This window comes from Pseudophryne corroboree, chromosome 2 (genome assembly GCF_028390025.1).
Source record: "Pseudophryne corroboree isolate aPseCor3 chromosome 2, aPseCor3.hap2, whole genome shotgun sequence".
NCBI classification, from domain to species: Eukaryota; Metazoa; Chordata; class Amphibia; order Anura; family Myobatrachidae; genus Pseudophryne; species Pseudophryne corroboree.
The window spans coordinates 126,689,411-126,714,414 of record NC_086445.1 but is presented as its reverse complement, the minus strand read 5'-3'; the positions used below and the strand labels follow the sequence as shown (position 1 = coordinate 126,714,414).

At 43.3% G+C, this 25,004-nt stretch overlaps 1 protein-coding gene across 1 annotated transcript in view; it reads left to right on the top strand.

The window, feature by feature from the left end:
* Positions 1–25,004, top strand: part of ATP8A2 (ATPase phospholipid transporting 8A2) — a 1,320,460-nt gene that overhangs the window by 617,981 nt on the left and 677,475 nt on the right. The gene's annotated exons all lie outside the window — the stretch shown is intronic.

Below are 25,004 nucleotides of genomic sequence, written 5' to 3'. Positions count from 1 at the left end.
TGTGGGTGCCTCTGCCCATACCCGTGGGTTACTCTGCCTCTACCCATGTGTGCCTCTGTGTAAATTGCTCCATGCATTCCAGAGTTATGCCGAAAACTATGGCTTTTTACATGTCACCCCCTTCCCACCCCCACTCCTAGGGGTGCTAGGGGTGTTATTACCCCCACAGTATTTGTTTCCAGATTGAAAGTCATCTGTGTACCAAGACTGGTGTAAATTTCTGCAGACATTCCAGAGTTATGCTGGAACATACATACACACACACACACACACACACACACACACACACACACACACACACACGTTTTTTATATATATAGATTACGGAACGTGGACACAATTGCGAACGCTTTATGTGTAATTCAGAATCAGTGTGAAAATGGACGAGCTTTCTGCTTATGGGGTATATTCAATTAATGTCGAAACTGCAATCTTGTCAAAAGACGGCAGTTTTCGACTTTTTCAGGTCGGAAGGGGTTCCGACCTATTTAATCCCCAGCATTTTTATTCGACCAGTCGAATAGTACGTGAATTGCCGGTATAGCTGCCGATTCACGTGCTTCTGATGGAAACAGGGCCAAATTCCACAGGTTTTGTCCCCATTTCCGACCACCTCAGTTCGACTTAAAAAAAAAAGTTGAACTGAGATGAGGGACCTGTGAGGAGGAGAGGGGGGGAGAGGCGCGGGCAGACAGGGGAGAGCAGCGCTACAGCACAGCACTGCAGGGGGATGTGGCACAGCCGCCGCACACGGCAGCATCCGCCCGGCTCCAGCAAGTGAGGTCCTGTGAGGTCCCGTGAGGTCTGGTGGCTGTGCCACATCCTCCTGCAGCGCAGCTCTCCCCCCTCTCCGGTCCCTCATCTCAATTCGACTTTTTTAGAGTCGAATTGAGATGGGCATTAAGTAGCCCTTGTCGGATCCATTCCGACAAATGCATGTCGGAATGGATCCGACCTAAATTGAATATACCCCTATGTCTGATATTGTAACATACACTGTACTTTGATTTTATTTATTTGATCACCTATGCATAGCAAGACCTCATTTAGCACGTATTGTCACAAACTTGCTTGTGACATGTTTTTCATACCCTACATCAATTCATGCAGCAAAGGAATACCGTATTTTAATCTTGTATATTTTATTTCATATAGTGGACAATGTGGGTGATTCAGACCTGATTGCTAGGATGCTAAAATTGTAGCCCTGTGATCAGATAGTCGCCGCCCAAGGGAAGTGTATATTCACCGTGCAAGTGTGCGATCGCATGTGTACGCCGAGCTGCAAAAAAAAACATCAGTCAGATGACAGCTGCAAATCCGCTCGCACCTCACTCCTGTGAATGGTTTTTGCCAGGGTGTGCGCAGCCCAGGACTTACTCCTACAGTGCGATCAGAACGGGCTGATCGGGGCTGGAGCTGATGTCACACACCCTCCCTGATAACGCTTGGGCACGCCTGCGTTTTCCCTGACACTCCCAGAAAATGGTCAGTTACCACCCACAAATGGCTTCCTCCTGCCAATCAGCATGCAAATGGCTGTGCGATTAGAATTTTTGCACCAGCCTGTCGCTGACCGACCATGCCCGTTGTTGTTGGCCGATGCGCGTAGGCATTGCGGTGCATACGCATGCACAGTTAATAGCTGATCTGCCGCTGTGCGAAAACGCACAGCAGCGATCAGGTCTGAATCAGGCTCAATATACATTAATAGCGCTGCCTGAGATATCCTTCAACTGTGCATTAGATGTATGGGGCTCATTCAGATGTGGTTAGAGATTGCTCTGTATGTAAAGGCAGCAGGAGCAGACACCTCCTACTGCAGTAGTGATCTGACCTGCATCCCAGGACGCAGGACCCGATCACTGCGACACCATCATGTGACTTGTGGCACTCGTGGTCGCGCAAGACACCCGCTACAGTTCATCAAAAGAAACACAAAAAGGAAGGGAACACTGCGCTTCTTTGAGGAAAGAGTACAATTCACAAGTGAAGTGAAATTGAATTCATTAGCATTTATTTAAAATGTATTAAAAATATATTTAGTTGGTATATAGTAAAACACTTGTTATGATGTATATCAAATGTCAAAAATTAGTTTGTATACATTATATAAAAAAATTACAAACAACGAAAAAACAAGATGTAAAAAATTGGCATTGAGCATGAAACAATGGCAATGTATAGTCACCCCTTCTGTAAGGATTCCACATCCACAGTATTGTGGTGAATTAGATGTATCCTGTTCCTTATTGAGACCTTGAAAAGTATATTTGAGTAGAAAGTTGGTAATGGCGGGTCTTGATAGTTGAATACGGCCCCAGTTTAGGACCTGGGGTACTATAACCAGCAGATGGTAGTGCTGTATTTGGTGGAGTACCCTGGAGCAATATGAGCTGTGGCTGTGTCAACGATGACCCTAGATTTCGCCATCTAGGTTTGACATGCTGTCAGAGGGTCTGGTTCAGGTCACAAAGAAGGAAAAGTCCAAGTGGAAATCCAGTAGGTTTGTGGGGTGCTACTGGCCTGACGCGTTTCGCTGGGGGGGGGGGGGGGGGCAGCTTTTTCAAAGGTACCTTTGAAAAAGCTGGGAAAACCCCCAGCGAAACGTGTATATTTATGGGACTGACTATCCCTGGCATTCACACAGCTGCTTGGTGACACACACCTCTTCAGAATACTTGTATATTTCTCTTTTCTACAGATCATCGAAAGAGGCTAGGAAATCTCTGTCCCGTGACAGAGATTCTGGCCTCTTTCCTCCCCATAAATGGTGGCAATACCACTCCCGTTTTGACAAACGTAGGCAGTCGCCGCCCCCAAACAGCGGTCAGTCGCTGACAGTGTGAGTCTGTCCTGCGTTACAGTCCTGCACATGCACACAGTACCGATCACATCAGGATGCAGATCCTTCAGGATCTGAATTAGCCCCATGGTACTGTATGATAACAAACATTGATCTAGGTTGTAGCAGTCTGACAATCGTGAAATCATTTGGATTTCCACCAAATTCACTTGTTTACTTTGGGGTTTATATAACTTTGGATGTAAGCACACTTTTGTTAACCTGCATAATGCAACTTCTTCAACTGCACATGTGCATCAACAATTTTTATTATATATTTTGTATACTTAGAATTCCACTTTATATCCGTGCTATTTATATTCACTGTTGATTTTTCTTAGATTTTTTTTCTGGTTAAGATAAAATACAGCAGCGATTTAGGTACTCTGATATATATTCAGCGCTTAAAATATACTACTATGAGCCACTTAATGGCTAAGTTCTCCTCTATTCTTTGTTGGCCTGATGTCTCCAGTTCCAAAGAATAGGTCCTGATTTGCTTGTCTTGGCCAATTCTGGGGATACATGCAATAAATAGATAAAATTGCACTTTGTTTAAAGCAAAGATACTGTAACTTTGTTTTGCCTTAAATGGAATTGCCGTTTTAAATCTAGAGTCTGTATCATGGGAATCATGGCGTGAACTAGCAAATTTGGGCCATAGACTGTATTCCTGTACATTGTTCAGTCCACAATATAGTTCCCCCATCATTGTTTAGGCAATGGTTGTCCACTTACCCCATCCGTTCTGGAAAAGAGTATGTGATCTATTCTGGTGCTATGAACGTTAGATTTCTCGTTGCGGTAAGATTTGTGCAGCATATTTTAAGGAAACCAAACAATTGCTGAATGGAAATTAAAAATAGGGGAATATGATTAAAGGTACTTTTTTATCACACTTAATTTTAAGATCTAATTATCATTTTGATTTGACTTGCACTAATGGTCATCATGTTAATTGCTTTCATTGCCTACAGTTATGAACATTTATGGATTTGCATAAATCATTTCTCACTCATTTCCATTTGATTAACAGAAGTAGATTTACGAGAGCTTCTGCTTCTCGGTCTTGTTTAGCTTAGTAACTGACAGACTCATTTATGTAGCGTGCGATTAAGAGCATACAGTACAATTTTACCTCTATTTTTCTTTCTAAATGATAGTGAAATTATATAAGTAATCATGGAAATCACCCAAACCGTAAGGTGTAGTATTAAGCAGGGTAACAATAAAATAAATAAAAAATGTGTTTTACTTATTATGCGCTGTCTATTGCACCAACAGAGATGGTCAGGAGTGGGCCCTTGGCACTCTGGGTATCTCCCTCCCGGGTGTGGTATGGAAAGTCGACAGTAACTAGGTCGACAGTGTCTAGGGCAACCACTATTGGTCGACAGTAACTAGGTCGACAGGGTCTTTAGGTCGACAGGTCAAAAGGTCGACATGAGTTTTTAATGTTTTTTTTGGTGTTGTTTTCTTCGAAGAGTGACTGGGAACCCCAATTGGTGCTCCGTGTCCCCTCGCTTGCTTCGGGCAAGGTGCCTCGCTTCGCTCGGCACAGATTACCGTTCCTATCGTAGTCCACGTGGATCGTTAAATATGAAAAGGTTCTAAAAAAGAAAAAAATTGTGAAAAACTCATGTCTACCTTTTGACCTGTCGACCTAGAACATGTCGACCTAAAGACCCTGTCGACCTAGACACCCTGTTGACCTAGTTACTGTCGACCAATAGTGGTTGACCTAGACATTGTCGACCTAGTTACTGTCGACTTAGAGACCGGATACCCTCCCTCCTCCTTATTGCCTAGTGTCAAGTGAGGGCAATGTGGCATCCCCTATTTTTACATATAAGATAATAAAAATAAAGGCGCTAAGGGTCATATGTAATAGGGTCTGAGGTTACCGGAGGTGCGGGATGACGGACGATCTCGGACATTTTTAAAAGGGGCAATCATTTAGAAGGCAAAACATATGCCCCTAAATCTTAAAAAAAAAAAAACAGGGACTGATTCTCCCTAAACTACTGTAAACCCCCTTCTCTTTGCATAACTATAAAACGCTAATACTTCCCTTATCCTGGATAATATCAAACATATTTATCCTTAACATTTGAAGGACATTTTCAAAAAGGTAATTTCCCATGTCACACTCCCTCTCCCAAAAAATGTAATCCAGGAATTGCTGTGATTTCTTCTATGTCCTTTGTTGTATTGCCAATTTAACAACAGACTAATCAATTGTTTTCTATAGACCATAATATCTCTTATGTTAAATCTATGAGCAGCATGTTATTCATGATATATTTGCATCAGATACCTTAAATAATATTTTTTTAAACAAGGACAGTTACTGGAATTTAAAAATCAAGACAAAAGGAAATAAACTTGTAGCGTTCACCAAGCTTCACTTATTTATACCCACTAAAATTTGGGGTGTAACTCATACTTGTGACTGTACTGAAATAGACGGGTGATCTTTAGGGACTGAATCTAGGTCGCACTCAAAGTGGTAGCCATGGAAGCCTGTTTTACAACTTTATGCTAGTGAATATCCATTCAAATAATTTGGAGGCTCGTGCGTGTGCAAGAGGACACCAGTGTTACTGATTTCCCACCAGCAGCCGCAACCGTCATTATCTTCACTTGAATCAGCCTCATGCTTAATCAGCCTCATGCTTAAGTTCTAGAGATTCATCTAGTTGTGTCTTTTCCAAAATGCTCATCAGTATTTGGTGTGAATGAATACAGTCTAATTGGTCTCAGCTGGTTATGAAGTGTTTTGAAAGTATGAGGCAGATGTATTAAGCCTGGAGAAGGCATAAAGTAGTGATAAAGCAGTGATAAGCGCAAGGTGATAACGCACCAGCCAATCAGCTCATAACTGTCAATTTACATATTGGAGCTGATTGGCTGGAACGTTATCACCTTGCACTTATCACTGCTCTGTCACTTCTTTATGCCTTCTCCAGGCTTAATACATCTGCCCCAATGATCTTGGGGTATGTTATGAATGGCGTTCCAGTGACTGATTGTCATCATTTTGTATATAAAGCAAATACCGTATATACTCGAGTATAAGCCGACTTTTTCAGCACTTTTTTTTGTGCTGAAAAAGCCCCCTCGGCTTATACTCGAGTCAGTGCAGGGAGAGCAGTGTGACAGGGAGAGCAGTGTGAAGGAGGGACACGGAGCGCACAGCGCGCGCCTCTCCTGTGTCCCTCCTGCATCTCCAGCGGCAGCGGCGGGTCTATTAAAGGAAGTACCCGTTTGTGAGCTCTGATATTTGAATGGATATTCACTAGCATAAAGTTGTAAAACAGGCTTCCATGGCTACCACAATGAGTGTGCGCTCCGTGTCCCTCCTTCAGAATACAGTGCGGGAGCGACGGAGGGTAAGTAACAGGCACTGGGGGAGCATATTTGGCACTTGGGGACGACGACGACATATGTGGCACTGAGGGGACTTATCTGGCACTATGAGGGGGCATATCTGGCACTATGAGGGGGCATATCTGGCACTATGAGGGGGCATATCTGGCAACATGAGGGCATATCTGGCACGTCAGGCACTGTGGGGCATATCTGGCAGTATGAGGGCATATCTGGCACTATGGGGGCATATCTGGCACTGTGGGGCATATCTGGCAGCATGAGGGCATATCTGGCACTGTGGGGCATATCTGGCAGCATGAGGGCATATCTGGCACATCAGGCACTGTGGGGTATATCTGGCAGTATGAGGGCATATCTGGCACTGTGGGGCATATCTGGCAGCATGAGGGCATATCTGGCAGCATGAGGGCATATCTGGCACATCAGGCACTGTGGGGCATATCTGGCAGTATGACGGCATATCTGGCAGTATGAGGGCATATCTGGCAGTATGACGGCATATCTGGCAGTATAAGGGCATATCTGGCAGTATGAGGGCATATCTGGCACTGTGGGGGCATATCTGGCACTGTGGGGGCATATCTGGCAGTATGAGGGCTGTGTACGGCTAGAGCTGCATTTCCCACCCTAGGCTTATACTCGAGTCAATAAGTTTTCCCAGGTTTTTGTGGTAACATTAGGTGCTTCGGCTTATATTCGGGTCGACTTATACTCGAGTATATACGGGGTAGATCGCCTGAGGATGCCGTTCTTATAGTTCTCCATGAAGGTCTTTGTCACCTCAGTACGAAGATTCCTATGCAAGGGTGCGGTTTGTAGACTATAGTGCCACCTTCAATACCATTGTACCTGCTCTGCTACTTGGTTACAGTATGCCCATGTGGAAGTGGCTGTTGGACTTTCTGATAGATCAACAGCAGTCTGTTATGGTTGGAACTACAATTTCATCTGTGATTTTGATAAGTACAAGAGTTCCTCAAGGGTGCATTTTAATCCCCTTTCTGTATTCTTTCTCTATTCTGTGTTTGTTGTATATACTTCAGTCTGTGTTTCAAGCTCAGAATCCAATACAATAGTACATTTGCAGGTGATGTGGGGAAAGCATAATCATCGGCCCCTAAATAGCAAGAAAACCAAGGAAGCGATAATGGATGGAGATGGAGGAAAACAATTCTACAACCACATACGAATGACACAGAAGTGCAGATGGTTAATGGATTTAAGTTTTTAGGAGGTAATCTTGCTGAAGATTTATTACAGTCTTCACAGATTTCACTTGTGGTTGGGAAGTTAGAGCAGAGTTCTTCTTATGGGCTGTGGGTTTGCCGTGGAATATTCTCAAGAATTTCTATCAATGTGTCATTGAGAGTCTGCTAACATATGCTATTATGATGTGGTATATGGTAACTACAAGCATGTACTGTAGATCATAAATCCGTAGATTGGATGGTCAAAGTGGCAGAGAGGACTATTGGTCTTTGCAAGATTTAGGGGATATTTTTGTTGGGAGAAATTTATTGAAATCAAATAGGATCACTGCAGATGCTAGATTGAATTATAATTGTATTGTTTTACTTTGTTCTTTTATCTATTTAATATGTGAAAGACTTGTAGGAACCAGTCTTTCCTTCTCACAACTCACGGAGCTTTTGATTAATGCCCTTGAAATTCCTATAGATCAGTTTGATTTTGAAATGCCCTATTTCACAGATCCAGACAAGTCTGGCATCTCCCGGAACCTGGGCCAAACAGAGAAGCAGTGGACCGAACAAAACGTGACGTGACAATGGTTTACGTCCCAATCCTGGAAGTTCCATATACAACTCTATGTTGCCAATTACATTTTTTCTGAATCCCTCCCACAGAGATCATTTAGGGTTTACCATTCTCTGCAATGATTGGTTTGAGTCGGAGACCAGTTCATTGGATTACAAAAGTGAATGCTAATGGCCAAATCATGGAAGTTGGCTAACTTGGTAATAGTGCTTCACACCCACACGAGCATTCCCACATATACCTGAAAACTATTTACATCCAATATTACACTCACTGACCAGAGACAGATTGCTGCATATAGAAGTACTCATAGATTATCTGCACATAATGGTTAGACAGCCTACTGATAAACATAATGTAGATCCACAAAGAGGGGTTAATGTAGGGTTAGAAGTAAATGTCATATAACTAGCAAGTGCAAAATATGCTCTCAGAAAAAGCGTTGTTTTTTTAGTCAGGCTTACTCAGGAGGACACATGCTCTTTTTATAGATGACATGGGAATATGCTTTATTACTGCAGCCTGAGTGCTAATGTTATTGCAATAATACAAACAGGGCTAGTGCAAGGTTTATGTGAACCCTGGGCAAAACTTCAACCTGTCCCCCCTTCCCACAACCCACACACCAATACCCACTTTCCAGCCGCAGGTGTGGAGGTAGCATCTGAGAAGTTCAAGAGCAGCCGTCTGCATTAAGTTTACTCAGAGTTATCCTTAATTTTGTTATAAGCAGACTCTAGGCTACCCCCCCACCCCTCCCCCTCACAGATCCTGGCGCCATAGGCAGCTGCATCCAGAGCCAGCCCTGGATGCAAACATATTGCAGAAACGGTAGTCCCATACCATTAGCATAAATGCGAGCGATATACACACTCAGCCAATCATATGCGGGCACTGATCGTCATCATGAGTGCGTACAGTACATTGCAGCAGGGCTGAGAACCCAGACGTGATCTGCTTCGCAATAGGAGCATATGCATCTGGTTGGTTATTGCCATTGGAGGCACTTTACATGAGCGTGCCCTTACTGTACTATGGCAGCATCTACACCCCCTCACCCCTATCACCCCCCCCCCCTGCTCTACTTGATGACTATTTGGTGCGCAAAGTGTGAATTGTGGCAAAATGCATTTCAGTCCATCTCTGCATGAGCCCAATACTGTATATGTCAGTACACTGCTCATTTTTCATTTATTTAAAACAGAATGTTAAATATTAATTTCAAGATCTGGCAAACAACACTATCCTCTGGCATGGCAAAAGAAACGAAGTATAAGTGGTTAAGAAGTGAAATATTGAAAGGAATTTAGGCAGTGCTAACAAGGTCACCACTACACAACGCCAGGACCCAGTTGAGCTCACACCAAAAAGGCGCACATTAACCAAATGGAAAGTATATAAAAAATACATTGACCACCAATTCTGGGACGGGGCACATTTTCCACATTCCTCAATGCCCTATAACCATGAAAATGGACATTATAGTCTTTTATTTTTAAATCAAAATTCCTATCTTTTTTACTTGATTTTAAAGGACTAGAAAAACAGATAACAGACCTTCTCTGAATATCATTACACATACAGTATCACAGCCAAGCACCACACTCCCATAATGGCAATGTAATAATAAGATACATTGTACAATTACAAATAAGGAGGACTATTGAATTGTGCCCAAATAGCACAGGTCTTGTACAGGTTGCTGCAGTATTTTACAGTAGTCATGACGTTCAATTCATAACGCTCCAAATTCTCCTGGAAGTGTTAGGGGGTTCCAGCAAGATACATTACATGCTAACTGGACGGAGGGGAGTTAGCTAGGGTGTTATTTTAAGGTGACAGTTTGACTAATGAGAAGAGGAAAAAGTATCTAAGAATAACACTTCTGTTTCTCTCGTTGGTCTTTTCTTTAAAAGCGATGCTTCCACATTACATTTTCCATCCATGGGTAGGATATATGGAATACATTAAGCATGCATTAAACTGCAAACATACATAAGACTTTTGCAATGTATACATTTCTTCATAGCATAGTCTATACATCAAACCTTGGGCCTGCAGTTAGAATACCTTTATGTGATTTGTGTGGTTGCACCTGTTCTTATGGGTAAGCACATGGACACAGACAATTTGTTGAACATAGGTGTAAAATAAAAATAAAATAAAAAGACCCTTAATGAGAGGAGCTGGGCGGCTTGGTGCTTTCCTGGTAAATAGCCCATGTTGCTAATTGTCCCTTATTAACAAGGAGAGCCTAGTAAATACATTTTAGACACTGGATTTAAAGGGGCAATTCTATTCAATACAAGACGTGCCTGGTTTTCTCTTTTGAATATTATTGCGACTGAAACCACAGAAGAGGCAGCGGATTTGAAGAGTAATGTATAGTGAATATAACCCTAGGTCTTTGGGGCCCTCTTGGTTGAATGCTTGGCTGAGGTAATTTCTCCCATCATATACACCCACCCACCTGTATTTGGGCATCTGTTTATTATTGAGGCACATTGTTGCACCAACTAGCCACCCTTTTTACACTGAAACACATGTATAGTGTATGTAATCCTGATTATATAATTTCATAATTAAACATAAAAATGAGACGCATGAATACAGACAAGCCCAGTGTCCCCTTATTCTCAACACTTATTGAAGGAATGCCTAACAAGCAGTATTTTATTAGAAAACTGTCATTAATGAGCTGGTCAAAAGTGGCAGTGGATTAGACTTTGCAGTCCTCGCTGTGCGTGTTCATATTGTCAGGCGAGTATATGACCTTTTGTGAAGAGTCTTTTAATAATGCATGGTTATATGTACACTTGAATTAGTGTTCACTCTAGGATCCGGGTAGGGCAGGGCGCCGGTCCGTGAGGGGCACAAGCGCGCGCCAAAATGGGGTGTGGTCATGCAAATAGGGGGTGTGGTCAATACACGTAATACAAGTGGGCAGTTCAGCCCACAGACGGGGGCGTGGGCAGCCGGCGGCGTCACTGTTGGGGGCGTGCCCAGCACCTACGGAGGTGGTGGGGTTCCCCCAAGCTCTCTCACAGCGTGAATGGATGCCATGCGCACGACATCTTTACACGCTGGGAGGCCAGAAAGCAGGTGGCTGTTTTAGCAGGGCGCCGCAGAAAGGGCAGGGCGGGTTTTGCCCTTAAAAAATCGGGCAGGGCGCGGCGCCCTGCTGAAACAGCCTAGCGTGAACACTATGAATGGCAACCCATAGAAACCAGTAGTTGGGATCCATTTTCTAAACTGTTCTAGAAAAATGCTTGACATGGCTGCTATAGGTTGATGTAGCTAAAGGTGTGTCCGGTTAGCGGAGGTGAGTGGGAACCAGCAAGGTGCGCCCCCCCCCCCCCCCGGTTGTCCCTGCACCTCCATCCTTAAGACTCTCACAGTGCTCAGAAAAGAGCAGGGCATAGGGGATGTAGTTAATATCCCAGCGGTCGGGATCCCAGCAGTTAGAATACCGACACTGGGATTTCATCCGCCGAGAATGTCGACAGCTGCGCCAAGGCTATTCCCACTCATGGGTGTCCACGACACACACAGAGTGGGAATAGAAATTGTGGAGAGCGGAGCGAGTCCACAAGGGGCTTTCTTTGCCCCACTGCCGGCATTCTTGCAGCCGGGATCCCGGCATCTGTAATCTGCACGCCGGGATCCCATCCCTAACCCGGGCATAGGCCTTTTATGAGCGCAGTACATGAGCATGGAAAAGTCACATTTGCAGTCACATCCTATGCATTACTTATTGTAATTAGAACTTATTAGCACATACTTGTTTCTGCTTTCATCCTGCATGTTTGCCACAATTATTTCCCATTTTCTGGTCTGTTTCTTCTTTTCCTTCCTTCATCAAGATCCAAAGGAACAAAACACTTATGGTTCTAATGTCAGTGAGATAAATCCTGCTGTAAATGGATCCTACAACTACTGTACTTATTGTATGGAGGCTGGAATTATACTCTCTTGTCGACATATAAATATACCTGTATGATATAATTACCAGAACTTGTGGCTGATTCAGGCGCAGTTGCGGCTGACCTTGGTCCTTTTCCACAGTCGCATCTGTGACTTTATGCTATTGCCACTACAGAGCCCTACCCTGTTGTACATACATATGTTTCAATGTGGTAGGACTGAGACGACCACTGTCTGCATCCGTAGATGCTGAAATACCCCTTGCTGCATCTTTAGTCGCACCATGGAAACTTGCACCTGTTGAGTGTCTCTCTGCCTTTTTCAGTATGGATCGCATCAGTGACCGCATAATGACAATTTTGTGCGCAATTGACAGGCAGAGGTGTTTGCGGGGCGGTCCGGGGTGGCATTGCAGGGGGAGGGTAAGTGCTGTTTTCGTGGCAGCCGCTGTGACGGAAAACATGGCCACCCTGTGCTTGCCTTCACAGTCAGGCTGCGCAGGTAAGGGGGCATCCCTAATTCAGCAATGCGATTGCAATTGCAGTCGCACCGCTGGTGGTCATTTACATGCTGTGCGGCCTTGCCTTGTGCTGGGCGGTCCCCAGGTCCTCTGTACACAACCACTTTCAGTGACGTTCCCATGACATGCCTCCAATACTACCATTAGACTCAACATCTCAGTGCGTTGTTATAGCCACCTCCTTGTTACCTCCCAGTCACCATTCGGGAAAACCCCTTACATTCTCCTACTGTGCGTACAACTCTGTACTATAACTGTGTATATGCAAAATTAGGACTCGTGCGGTATGACGTAGACAGGAAACCTTGCCCCACTACGTAAGACATCGCCGTTCCGTCTGACTCAGGTCCAGTGGCCCTTTGTGTCAATGTCCCATAAGCATCAAGCCCTTTGTGTGAGTGGTTAATAACAGTCAGGCCCTTTGTGTCGGTGTTCCATCAGAATCAGGCCCTTTGTGTCGGTGTTCCATCAGAATCAGGACCTTTGTGTCGGTGTTCCATCAGAATCAAGCCCTTTGTGTTATTGGTACATAAGCCTAATTAAACCCTCAAGGCTGTGCTGCGTATGATGAACCAGTGTTTAATGATGCGTTTTATTCATAATGTGGAGGTCGATGAGTCTTCTAATAAAGCGGCATTTTTAAAATGTAGCCACGCTCGTTGCTGCCGCAATGTGTGTGCATGGGCAAACACATCGCAGCATGCTGCAGTATGCACTCGAAGCCCGACGGCTGCCCATAGAAATTCATGGCACACGCACACACACGTGTGACTTGTTTGTACGCAGAATAGTTGCGCCATTGTGATGGATAAGCGTGGCTACATCTGTGTATATATATATATATATATATATATATATGTTTTTCACAATGAGACTCCTCTACAGCTGTAAGCATATCGCTGGGGGAACCTCACAGTATTGGGGAAGGGGGGGGGGGGGGGGGGGAGGGTACTACAGTGTGATTTTTCAATATTATTAAATAATAAACTCAATGAAAAAAACTATATAGGCAGCAAAACATTTTTTTGTTAAATGCAGTGTCTACTAACATTGCGGTGCTCTGTAAACACTTATAGACCTATGTATAATCATAAAATATATATTGACTAGGAAATTGTGGACCTGTATTTAGGATATTATATAGTACATTACACAACAAATTGCAAAATGATCTTGGGAACCCTTGTTAAATGGCAATGACATCACATATAGATAATTGATGCTCCGAGTAGCACTGAAGCAGCATTATGGGCTCAGGCACCATGCCAGTCAGATGATGGGCCCATGAGACAGCAAAAATGCTGCCCCCAGGGCCCTGCATCCTGGATGACAGCACCACTCACATACCCCTCCCTGTGGTCTTGACTGGACGGCCCATGGGGTGGCAAATGTCGGGGGTCCATGATCTCAGGGAGCATTTGGGTATTCTTCATATAAATACATTATGAAGAAACGTTTGATAAAGGGTGCTACATTCTAACCCACCATATAGGCCCATGCCAAAATGCAGTAAATTCCATGTTCTAATCTTCATTTTTATTAATTAGCTCTTGAGATTTAACATCTTTCAAACTTCTCTCAATAACAGGTGTCCTGGGACCCCAAACTGTTAGGGGGCCAATACTTTTTATGGACGTTACTTACTACAGTCTTGCATCCTTGATTCCATTGATAGAGGCTTTGTAAATGATAAATATTAATATGGAATAACTGTCCATGTAATACTATGGAAACTTGTAACAATGGGGCAGATGTATTAAGCCTGGAGAAGTGATAAAGCAGAAGGTGATAACGCATCAGCCAATCAGCTCATAACTGTCATTTTTCAAACCCTTAATGATTGGTCGATGCATTATCACCATTCACTTATCACTGCTTTATCATTGTTTTCTCACTTCTCCAGGCTTAATACATCTGCCCCAATATTTGTTTGCTCTGTAAGTATTTTCAGGTCCTCCTATAGCCCCGTTCTCCCTTTCAATGTAATTAGAACTCACATTGCCTTAATTTATATGGTGGCAGATGCTCATATCCTGCACTATACCTTTTATCGGGACCAGCAACATGTGTGTGTGTGTGTGTGTGGCGGGGGGGGGGGGGAGGGAGTGGGGACAACAACAACAGACCCTCAGGAATCTCTGGAGACCAGTTCCTATGTTCCACTTGCCTGTGCTGCGCTGTAGTCAGTAGAGCACAGGCAGACAGATCGGGAGACCCGACGAAGCCCACAAGACGGGGGAATACCAGAAGTGTGAAACAAGCGGCCAGCAGTACCACAGAGGATCCGGCTGTCTGCCCACGGCATCTGGGAGACAAGGGAGAGACTGAGAGACACAGGGGGAGGAGAGGCTGAGAGGCACAGGGGAGGCTGAGAGACATGGATGGAGGCTGAAAGGCACATGCGGAGGCTGAGAGACACACGGGGAGGCTGACGAACGAACACAGTGAACGGTTGAAAGGCACCGTGGGATGGGGGGCAAAGAGCTATAGGGGGATGGTGAGGCTGAGAGACACAGGGAGGCTGGGACTGAGAGACACTGGTGGAAGTTGAAACTAAGAGACACAGGGTGGGGAATGAGGCAGGGGGGTTGGATGAGGTTGAGAGACACAGGTGAAATGAGTGGATGGCTGGAGATGATGAGACAAAGGAAGGGTGAGGTTGGAGACGAATGGATGATGCTGAAGAGACATGGGCAAGGATGAGGCTGGAGAGATACTGGGGGGATGAGCCAATAGTCGACCAGTCTGTACCTACTAGGGAGGGATGGGGGACCTCAAAAACATGATTGTACCGGGCCCTGAGATTTTGGTTGCCAGCCCTGCCCTTTGTAATGTTCGTTTGTTATAACTATACTACAAATTGATTTGTAATAACGAATAAGAATGAGACAGACTGCTGTCTTGTCATCACATCACTGCAGATATTTCCATGATGATGTCCTGATCCAGAAGCTAGAGAACATGTAGATGTGGGAAGGAGGTCCTTGCTGAAACAGGGACCTTCTTATCACTGGATCTTACAGTTTTGCTGCCGTAGATTATACTGTGCTGCCACCCCAATCTCTGGCTATAGATCTGTTTGGCCTCAACCTCCAAGCCATGCAAAAATACTGTGTATAGATATGGGTTAATCATGAGCTTCTTAAAGCATATGAGTAGTGACAACGAGTGGTGGGGAAGTGACCACTCTTTACCCTGGCCCAGGTTCAACAGTACTCGCCCTTCCCCATTGCAGAGAGATGCACTTCAGGCAGGAAGTGAGAAAGAACTGACTACAGCCCAGCACACGCTGCTCAGTGATCTGTGCTGGGCTGGGGAGAGAGGCAGCGGCAGTCAGTCCTCTCTCTCCCTGTTTGGGGGAGTGATCACGCCCGCACACCCTGCCACCGTCATCCACCGGATTGGACACCGGCGCTTTTTATCTTTTTTTAAGGAGGGGGCTGCCACGCCTTACCCCATTGGCAATGCCTCCTCCCTAAATCAGGGCCAAATACGTATAAAACAAATGCATGAATTCTGCCTGCATTTAAAATGATCATTACTATTATGCATGCAGACATAAATAGGAAACAACAACAACAACAACAACAAATAACAGTGATGAAACTAGGAGCCTTAGAAACTAGGGGGTAATTCTGTGACCAACCAATGCTTGCTCCCCTTATTGTACATGTACCTCTTGTGATCACAACTTCATGTTTCATTTCAAATTCAATTAAATATTTGATGTTCGTATTAGTACAGCCACCATCTCCCGTTCCATACGAGCTTAAACGTGTTTTATAAACTCTCCCCCCATGTATTTATACGCTAGTTTCGTCTACTGGATTGACATATTCTTTATTCCGGTAACCAATTTCCAGCACCGAGGGAGATATTGATTGTTAGTGGAGGCTGTAAAAATTGATATGTTACTAGATGGCGGGGAGAAGCAACTGTGGATGGAGTTTCGTGAAATGCAGGCATTGCAGTGAGTCTCCTCACATTCAGAGACCTGCAGGTGATTAAACTGGATCAACCCATTTACTTTGGACTGCTGTTGTCTTTCAATAATTTAAGACTGATAGAATTCTAAGCCTTGATGTCCGGCTACAGTAATATTTTAATATGAATAGCTACGATCCATACTCCTGTAGAGCTGATGCTGCTGGTGAGGGACGCAGAACAGGCACATACTGGAATACTTAGTGAGCGGAAGGCTAATGGCAAAGAAAAGCTTCTGTTAATTAACATTTTAGTGGTTTTAGAAATAAAGCAAATGATCTCAGAATTTTCCATGACTGCCGAGATTGGGGAATCCAGTCCCTGTATATATTTTGCTGTGAAATGTAACTTTGTCTTTAATGTGGGGTGAATGACATTATCGGCTGCACATTGTACAATAATAAAATTATGTTCCAATCATGAACAATTCCCAGTTCCAAAACATAGCACCATATAAAACAACAAGCGAAACCGCACTACTGAACTTACTAATATGACTATGAAATACTAACATACTTTTATAAAATATATCTGTGTGGCATTTTATATATATATGTATAGCAGACACACGTGCCCCGGCACTCCGGTGACCTATCCAGGTCGAGCTGTGCTCCGGTGCCCTCCTTAAGGGGATTGTACCCCTAAATGTGCAGGATTTGGAGAGAGGCGGCACTCTGGAGACTGGACACAGTTTAGATATCACCACCAAACAGACAGAATAAACACGTTTTGTGGTGATATCTAAACTGTGTCCAGTCTCCAGAGTGCCGCCTCTCTCCAAATCCTGTATCTACATATATTATATATAATACACTGCTCAAAAAAATAAAGGGAACACTAAAATAACACATCCTAGATCTGAATGAATGAAATATTCTTATTAAATACTTTGTTCTTTACATAGTTGAATGTGCTGACAACATAATCACACAAAAATTATCACTGGAAATCAAATTTATTAACCCATGGAGGTCTGGATTTGGAGTCACACTCAAAATTAAAGTGGAAAAACACACTACAGGCTGATCCAACTTTGATGTAATGTCCTTAAAACAAGTCTTTTTTGGCTATTTGCAATCTGTGGTCATGCCTCTGGTCGTTTATATGCATTCTTATTTGTACTTTGTGAATTTGATTCTTTGATAAAGAAAGTTTTTGCATTACCTGGAGGTGCTGGTTCTCTCTAATGAACTACAACTATTACATATGTACCAAACACTCCCTTTTTATTGATATGTGTGCGGTTGGTTCTGGGATTCTCTCTCTCTCTCTCTCTCTCTCTCTCTCTCTCTCTCTCGATATATATATATATATATATATATATACATACATACATACATACATGCCATGGCACTCCAAATTTTATGCTTTAAACAAGAAATTTGTTTGTATGGCATCGTTTCAGGTCCACGTTAGACCTTGTTTCATGCATGTACATGCAGAAGAGCTCAGCATGTAGAAAAGTAACTCTGGCTTCTGTTCCCACACTCTATAAAATGTTTGTGTGTGCGTGTGTGTATGTATGTATGTATGTATGTATGTGTGTGTATGTATATATATATATATATATATATATATGTGTGTGGACAGAGAATGAGGTAATAAAGGCGACCGCTGGTGCCAGACAATTTAGAAAACTAGGCAGTTTAGTAAAAAAATGGAAAGCATTTATTATGAAGCACTAAAACAAATCCGAGTGTTAAAAAGGTGGGGATTAATACAGTAAAAATACATGCACAAGAGGATAAATAAAACGCATAAAACACTCGTAAAAAGACTCCAAAAAAGACATAAAAAGTAGGACATAAAATATACAGGAATAAAAACAACAACATTTCAAAAAAGAGAGGAGTAAATAGCTTAACTTAGTATTTGAGGTTAGATCAAGGTAGCACCCAACGCGTTTCGTCCTGTGTGGACTTCATCAAGGGGTGATTTGAGACTAGAGACAGAACTTCTATATATACTCATCCTGTAAAGAGAGAATATCGAAGGGACGGGGTAAGTATTAGTAACAGGATGGGAGTGGCGGGGAGCAGGACGGGAGAAGGTGTGAGGGTGATTCTCCAGTAAGTGAACATAAAGTCCTGTGCATCACACGCAGTTAATTTTTTTTTCCTTTTAAACTGGTTTGTTAAGAAATTGATGTTATATGAATACTTAATTGCTTACTAGCAATGCCTTACCCTATAACTTAAGAGTAGACCCACAAAAATCTTGGTATTTTGGAGAAGTATGTTGTTTGAATTTGTGCAGCTGTCCCATGCATCACGGAGAATTGCCCGTGAGAGCGGGAGGGAGTGGGCAGAGAATTTGCTGGGTGAGAGAGGGTGGCTTAGGGATTGACCCAGCAGGTGTGTGTGTGTGTGTGTGTGTGTGTGTGTGTGTGTGTGTGTGTGTGTGTGTATATATATATTTATATATATATAGTGTGTGTGTGTGTGTGTGTGTGTGTGTGTGTGTGTGTGTATATATATAGTGTGTGTGTGCTATTTTGTGACAGTCAGTGATTCATCACTCCAGTTTAGATAATAAATGTACTTGTGTCCTGCTCCCTCATTTTACCAAATTATTGAATAATGGAAATATAAAAGCTAGTCTCAGGGGCCTTGGTTAGCAGGTTCAAGCATATGCAATGCTGTACAATGGGAAAAGCTGACAACAGTATACATAATGTGACAGAACCACATAGATGGGTTAAAATCCACCTCACTTTATTTTTCACCACAGGCAGGCAGTCTTCTCAATGAAGTTGATACAAAGATCCAGTGGTTCCTAACGTAGTCCCCAAACACCCCTCCTATTGCCTGGCCAACTGCTTCAGTATCAGGAACAGTTTCCCAGGGTTCTATTCATGAAGCAGTGAAAAGTGTGGAGAAGTGAGCCAGTGGAGAAGTTGCCCATGGCAACCAATCAGCATTGAAGTAACATTTATAGTTTGCATACTATACGATTGTACGGAGCAGCTGATTGGTTGCCATGGGCAAATTCTCCACTGGCTCACATCTCTACACTTTTCACTGCTTCATGAATAGACCCCCAGTGTCCTTGCTGCTTCTTTTGCCAGGCTTACCCAGGTGATTGTAATCGTGCCTGCTGCTCAGCTTTGCACACAGAATACCTGGCCTGGATATGACATCCTGCATTTTACATTTCTGTGCTATTCCTGCCACATTAAGTACGGACTAATTCAAATGGACAACGTCAAATAGATACATAATTATAGTGTGCTGTTTGCATAATTGTATAGAGAAGAGACACACTGGGTGGTCAGTAGAACCAAACAAAAGGTTTAAACTAACAACAAGAAATAGAAGTGCAAACAGTATATACATTTTACATAGATACATCAATAAAAAGTGAGTACAGGTTGAGTATCCCTTATCCAAAATGCTTGGGACCAGAGGTATTTTGGATATGGGATTTTTCCGTATTTTGGAATAATTGCATACCATAATGACATATCATGGTGATGGGACCTAAATCTAAGCACAGAATGCATTTATGTATCATATACACCTTATACACACAGCCTGAAGGTAATTTTAGCCAATATTTTTTATAACTTTGTGCATTTAACAAAGTGTGTCGACATTCACACAATTCATTTATGTTTCATATACACCTTATATACACAGTCTGAAGGTCATTCAATACAATATTTTTAATAACTGTGTGTATTAAACACAGTTTGTGTACATTGAGCCATCAAAAAACAAAAGTTTCACTGTCTCACTCTCGCTCAAAAAAGTCCGTATTTCGGAATATTCCGTATTTAGGATATTTGGATATGGGATACTCAACCTGTATTTAATATAATTATGTCGAGAAGACAAAGGGGAGAGGGCCCTGCTCTTTCCAGCTTACATTCTGTAGGCAGGGACGTGCAGTGAGCTAAAAGGCTAAGGAGGCACTAGCTAGCACCAGAGCCAGATTTACACACAAAATATGAGCCAAAGGGTGCATCTGGGCATTATATACAGGTGCAGCAGTATAAACTCCTGGAACTTTGGTGAGTTTTGATCAGAGATGTGCGGAAAAGATAAGCAGGTGAGGCACTGCCTCCCCTGCCATAGACTTTTTACTCCAGAGTTTTGGCTATAAAAATAATTAGAATAATGCAAAGAAGATATTTCAAACATATTCTTTTGTATTTTTCATATACTTTATACAATCAAAACTCTGGTACAAACGTAAGTATGACAGGAAAGGCTCTGCCTCACCTGCCTCACCCCACTGCAAATCACTGTCTGTAGGGGATATGGCAAGAATAGGGCAGCCAGTGAATAGGGGGAGGGATGGAAAACTAGAATACAAATGTGAGGTTTAAATGCATGCCTGAAGGTGCTCTATAAATAAAGGCTAACCGTAATGACTACAACTAAAGTAGCACACACTATAGGTTGCTCTGTTGCGGTTCTTTCCAATTCACCTTCCCCTTATTGCTGGTTAGTGTAGCACATATACCCCAAGGACGATTTGAAAATAAAAACAAAACTCGCATGCCTCACATTTCAACATTGATACCTGTAAAATATTGTTCAAGCTGAGTGAGATCAAGCCTTCCATTTAACTGTGTGCAGATTTGTCATGTAATGTATACTACAGCGTCAGCTCCTGCAAATCCCCTTAGAAGTTGTGCTTGTTATTAAGTGAGGGTACGCCATTATTTTTAATTATCTGTTGTTTCGTGTCCTGCTCATGCCCTTTGCACACACTCTCTGGGAGTGATATTAGGAGGGGACAGACATTGTTTTTGGGGAAGCAGGAAAAGGGAAACCACAGAGGAGCCAAACTGCAGTTCTGTGGTTTGGAACAGCCCCAAGCCAGATTAGAGAAGCAGTAATGTATAACTTTAGTGGATGGGACTTGAATGCTAAATTAACGGCACTGAAAGGAACAAGAGAGTATTAAATTATGATTTGCAAGGTATTACTGGTGAAATACTTTGCAGCTCTCTCGCTAATGATGCCAGGTGCAGTTCTCACTTCAGAGGCTCACCTTGTGAGTTACAGGTCATTGTAAGCTGTGATAAGTGTCACAACAAGGTTAACATTTGCACCCAAATAACAAGCACATTTGTGATTTTCATTTGTGAATATAACAGTTGCTTTATTTCTAATATTTGACACATGAAGTGATATAGGCTTGTGAGGATGGTTTCACTTAACTAGTAAGGATGAAGAAAGGAGGCTCCATTGTGACTCCTTTACTATTGCATCACTGTCACTAGTGTCCTCTTGTAGGGCAGTAATATATTATGCACCTCTTTCTTTCTGTCACCTGCGTAGGGGAATGACCTCTGGTACCTGTTTCCTATTTTTCATTAGTGTCCTCCTGTAGAGCAATAATTGTTGCACGTATTTCCTGTTGTCACTAGTGTCCTCCTGTAGGACAGGATATCCAGGATATCTTGTATGGGAGGCATTTGATATGCCGGCTGTCGGGATCCTGGCGCCGGAATCCCTACAGCCAGCATACCGACAACTATTCTCCCTCTTGGGGTGTCCACGACACCCCTGGAGGGAGAATACCGTGCCCGCAGCGTGGCGAGCGCAACGAGCCCTCAAGGGACTATTTTACGCTCACCCCGCTGCCTGCATGCTGGCGGTTGAGATCCCAGTGCCGGTATGCTGGATGCCGGGAACCCAAGTACCGGCATAACATACTACACCCTCTTGTATATCTTATATCTATTCTCTTCTGTCACTAGTGTCATAACAGTAGGCATGAGCCCCTAGTGCACTTCTTCTCTTCTGTCACTAGTTTCCTCACGGTAGGTAATGACCTCTTGTGCACCTCTTGTCCTCTGTCATTAATGTTCCCACGGTAGGTAATGACCTCTTGTGCACCTCCTCTCTTCTGTCACTAGTGTCCTCACGGTTGACAATGGCCTCTGATGCACCTCTGCCATTCTGTCACTAGTGTCCTCACAGCAGGCAATGACCTCTGGCGCACCACTTCCCTTCTGTCACTAGTGTCTTTACGGTAGGCAATGACCTCTGGTGCCCCTCTTCTCTTCTGTCACTAGTGTCCTTACGTTAGGCATGGGCCTCTAGTGCACCTCTTCTCTTCTGTCACTAGTGTCCTCATGTTGGGCAATGGCTTCTGCTGCAACTTTTCACACCTGTCACAAGTGTCTTCTCGGTTGGCAATGACCTCTGGTGCACCTTTTCCCTTCTGTCACTAGTGTCGTCACGTTGGGCAGTGACCTCTGGTGCAACTCTTCCCGCATGTCAATGGTATCCTTACAATGAATGGTCAATGACCTCTGGTAGTCATCTTCCTTCCTGTCACTAGTATCCTCATAGTGGGAAATTACCTCTGGTTTTCATCTTCTTGTCACTAGAGTCTTCATATCAGGCCATGATCACTAGTAGCGCATGTCTTCTACAAGGTCTCATAACTTCTGGTTTTCTTTTTGTCACTGGTGTCTTCTTTTAGGCACTGGCCTTTAAGTGGGCAGATCAAGGCACACAGTATAATTATATGATTTGCGTCATTATGAAATATCCCCGGCCACTCTGCTGGCTATTAAGCTCCTCCAGTTATTCTGGAGGTTCCCAGATATTCTAGGACAATGGATAATAGTGATCAAGCTCTGCAAAATTAAATGTAATTTCACATTAGTGCATCTATTCTAGATTTCAGTAGGAAAACTATGGTTTAAACAAAATAGTTTAAAAAAAAAACACTGTTGTTTTTTTTATGCTGCGACTACAGGCACAGTGCCGTGATGTCTTTAAAAAAGGCTCTTATATTTTAATTCAAATGTTTAATGCCAGTGTGTGTGTGTGTGTGTGTGTGTGTGTGTGTGTGTGTGTGTGTGTGTGTTTCTCTGAAAAGTGTTTTTGTAATTTCCATTTGCTATTGCTATTCAGATTTATTTAATTATAAGTAATAAGCAGGACTAGTGCTTAACGTTAACTTGTTCTTATTTTCACTTTCATCTATATGAGTGTACTTTGCATGTTTTAATATGTTTAATCTACATACATATAATCAGACGTAATACAAATAATAAGTTGCAAAAAATAGACCTGTACACAAACACTTAGGGCGGTATGTACTAAAGGAAAAATGCGGTAAAACCCCGTTTTGTTTTGTTTGTTTTTTTTACAGCATTTTTAAAATGTACTAAAGCCCGGCCACCCGCTTACTGATGTGGAGGGTATCACCATCTTTTTATGGCGATACCCTATAGAAGCCTATGGGCTTCTTACCGCATCCTGCCACCCTGCGACACCTCACGCCGCTCACGCCGACCCCCCTCACCTGCGTCCTAGCTCCCCAGAGCGCTTCACGATCCCACACCTCCTCTTCTCCCGCAACACAGCCATTTGTCCTTCCGGCTGTAGAGAGGAGGAGCAGAGGGATTCCCTGCACACGTCATCTCCCGGGGCTGGGAGATGACGGACCCGACAGACACCCCATGCAAACCCTCTCACAGGTATCACAGGGGGCCTCTGTCATCGCATTGTGATGCTAATCGCATTTGTTAGTACATATACGATTAGCATCGCGGCGATGTGAGAACTATTCCCCTTATGTTGTGTTACTTTCTCAATTGTCTGCAACATTGACAAATGTTAATGCTCATTAAAAATCCTACCAGAGCCGTAAGAAGGAGTGTGTGACCTGTGCCGATGAACAGAACTGTTGGCGGCACCGTCGCTAGCCCACAGTTCTTGATACTGGCTTGCCAGTAACAATGCGGCAGTGCCGACGGTAGTATCCTTTGGATGCTTCAGGCAGGCATCCTGCACAGAGCATCTTCTAGAAACTCCATGCACTGCCGGGCTTCCAGGTGCTGGTTGCCCTGCCCCCTATTTGCAAAATAATGACATCATGCTCAAAGGGGCAGGGCTGGCAGAGGGCGCATTAAAACCCTGTTATGGCTCTGAATGCAGCTACATAATACGCTGCACTACAAGGGTGTATTTAAACACTGTTGAATGTGAGAAGGTGTTTGTGCTTTTGCTTTTAAGTAGAATTTAAGAAAATGTAGTTCTGCAGAGTAGCTTCTAGAAGTAACTCAGTCTGGTGTCTGCTTTACACTGAAAGATAATTATTCAGATATGGCTGATGCACTACAGTTCTGAACGATAATTGTTTAAAGCATTAAAACGGCTGAAAAATGGTTGGCATCATTTCATTTGAATTTTAAACATGTCTGACTGTACAGACTGTCATTCAGCTGATTCCAAGCAGGAATATCTCGCACATACATTGTGCAGCAGGGCCGGTTCAAGACCTACTAGCGCCCTAAGCGAGAAATTTTGAAGCGCCCCCTAGTGTGCGTGCTCCTGGGAAAGTGGGTGTGGCCTCGCAACTTTATATTATCAAACTATAAATACAGTATATTTTCACACACCCCTCTACACACACAATAAGCAGCCTTACACATAACGCCCACAGTAGGTTTCCTTACATATAATGTCCTCAGTATAGTTTCAGATACACATAACGTTCCACCGTTGTGCCAGATACACATAATGATCCCAGTATAGTGCCAGATACACATAATGACCCCAGTAGTGCAGTGCCAGATACACATACGCC